Here is a 3,155-nt window from a genome sequence, read left to right on the forward strand (position 1 = left end):
TTACTTTCCAAACAGAAAGAACAGACCTAATGAGAAAATTAGGACGGGCTAGAGCAAACAGCTGTCCCTTTTCTTTTCTTTTTTAGGAGCTTTATTGAGATATAATTCTCCTATTATACAATTGACCCATTTAAAATATACAATTCATTGGTGAAAAGCGGTGCAACCATAACCACAGTCAATATTAGAGCATTTCGTCACTCAGAAGGAAACATCATACTTTTTTTTTTTCTTTAAATTAATAGCTACTCTATTTATTTATTTTATTTTAGTGTTGGGTCTTCGTTTCGTGCGAGGGCTTTCTCTAGTTGCGGCAAGCAGGGGCCACTCTTCATCGTGGTGCGGGGGCCACTCTTCATCGCGGTGCGGGGGCCACTCTTCATCGCGGTGCGCGGGCCTCTCACTATCACGGCCCCTCCCGTTGCGGGGCACAGGCGCAGGCTCAGCAGGTGTGGCTCACGGGCCCAGTTGCTCCACGGCATGTGGGATCTTCCCAGACCAGGGCTCGAACCCGTGTCCCCTGCATTAGCAGGCAGATTCTCAACCACTGCGCCACCAGGGAAGCCCAACATCATACTTTTTAGCTCTTACAGCCCTACATCCTCATCCGCCCTTTCCCAGCTCTAAACAAACCTGTCTCTATCCATTTCCCAGTTCTGGATTTTCATAGAAATTCAATCGTGTAATATGCAGTCTTTTATGACTGGATTCTTTCACTTAGCCTAAGATTTCCTAGGTTCATCCATGTTGTAGCATGTGGCAGTACCTCATTACTTTTTGTGGAGAAAGCATGTGGATAGACCACATTTTGTGAATTCATTCATCAGCTGATGAACTTTGGGGTTGTTTCCATCTTTTGACTGTTATAAATAATGCTGCCATAAACATCCACATACAAGTTCTTGCTCAGACACATTTGTTCATGTCTCTTGCATAAATACCTAGAAGAGGAATTGCTGGGTCATAGGGTCATAGGGTTAGTATGCTTAACCCTTTGAGGAACTGACAATCTTCTCCAAAGCTGTTGCACCATTTCCATTCCCACCAGCAGTGTATCTGGGTTCCAATTTCTCCACCTCCTCATCAACATGTGTTATTATCAGACTTTTTGATTTGAGCTTACCTAGTGGGTATGAACTAGTATCTCACTGTGGTTTGTGTTTGCATTTCCCTGATGACCAAAGCTGTTGAACATTTTTTCAGTTGCTTACTGGCCATTTGCATATATACCTTGGACAAAAATCCATTCGCGTCCTTTGCCCACATCCTAACTGGATTATTTGTCTTTTTATTATTGAGTGTAAGAGTTCTTTATATATATTCTGAATACAAGTCCTTTTCCAGGTATATGATCTGCAAGTATTTTCACACTTAGAATAAACTACGGCAGACGGGTTCCCAGATCAGAAGGACTGGCCCGCGGATGGGAGATCCACCACAGCCACGTGTATACTTTTTAAAAATATGCATGCCCTTTGTCTTGGTAATATCCTTACCAGGAATTTAGCACTTGGATGTACTCTTAAAATGCACCAATATTCATGTGTAAGAATGTTCACTGAAACATTTGGGGTAATAATAAAAACCAGGACACAATCAAAGTGCTTATCAATGAGGGATTGGTAAATAAATGTGCAGCTACACAGTGAAATACTATGCAGATTTTGAAAGATTGAAACAGAGCTCACTAAAAATAGAATAAGGTATATGTCCCTATAGAAAGATCTCCAATTTACATCCTTAAGTGAAAAGAACAGCATGATGTAGAATAATGTGAGTACTTTTCTTCATTTTGTGTAAATTTTACAAACACTTGAATGGATGTATCTGTGGGGGCATTGCATTCTTTCCTGGCAGAAATCATAAACTATGTCTTCTGGCTACTTTTGGCAAGAGACTATGGAAAAGATGGGGAAAAGAGGCTTTCGCATGTCACGATCCTGGATGTATATTACTTTTATAATGCCAAAAGTGTTACCTAAATGGTGAGATTTGGGCCATTTCTGTTCTTCTCTGTTCTTGATTATTAATTTTTAGTTAAATGTTATAAAAGAAACCTTATGAAATAAACATGTGTATTTTCAAAGTTCAAGCATGTAAAGTGAAATTCCCAGTTTCTTCAATCACCTTGTGGCCATCTGTGCCACTTTACCCAATCTATCCGAGTCAAAACAGAGAAAGCGGGTCTCTGCTGGAAACCTTGGAAGGGAGAAGCCCTTCCATCACGGATGTCCAAAGACGCCAGAGCATGAGGTGCCTGAAGGTGGACTCATTCTAGATCCTTCCACCTCAGAGTGTGATCGGGGCCGGCAGCACTGGCATCGCTCAAGCTCTAAGTTGGAAATGCAGACCCTCAGCCCCTACCCAGACCTGCTGCACCAGAATCTGCATTTCACAAGACTCCCAGTCAATTCATTAGCGAGTTAAACTCTGAGAAGCGCTGGACACGCTCAGTGGTTGTCACCCTCAGCGAAACGCTGTAATCACTAGCAGGGTTCTTGAAACCTATCAAGGCAGCATGGGTCCCACCATAGACACAAGGAATCTGCATCTCCGGGTGAGCCCTGCACGGGAGAGTCTAATGTGTAGGTAGTGAGATTCCCCAGAACAGCCAATATCTCCTTGTAATACACCTCTATCATGACATTTGGGATAAACACTCATTTATAGAGTGCCTTCTACCTGCCCGTCCCTATGCTAAACATTTACACATATAGATCACCATGAAGGTCTGGCCTCAGGTCACCATCATGCAGACGGTCCATCGCATCACATCTGTCCCCCAAAGGTTAGGGACCCGCGCTGCTCACGCCAACATCCCATATATTAAGTGAGTGTGTGCCATGCTCTGGACCCCATGCGGGTCATCAGAGACCAGAACACGAGAAAGAGGGTTCAGCTAAATAACACTCAGGCTCCTCCGGCCCACTTTCAGGGTCTGTTTCAGCTGCAACGCCCAGGCTCTCCAGTTAGCAGACGTTTGCACAGGCTTCTGGAAGGCATAAGATGCCCCCAGAGTCTGGACAAAGGTGATGATTTTGGTCCCTTAGCACCAAACTGCAACCCAGATCATCTGCCCAGCAGCGGCTCCGTGACCCTCTTCCCTCCGCTCCGACACGCACCTCGCACCCTCACCCACAAAAACCCACAAGAGC

The sequence above is a fragment of the Eschrichtius robustus genome, chromosome 20, assembly GCF_028021215.1.
Source record: "Eschrichtius robustus isolate mEscRob2 chromosome 20, mEscRob2.pri, whole genome shotgun sequence".
Classification (NCBI taxonomy): Eukaryota; Metazoa; Chordata; class Mammalia; order Artiodactyla; family Eschrichtiidae; genus Eschrichtius; species Eschrichtius robustus.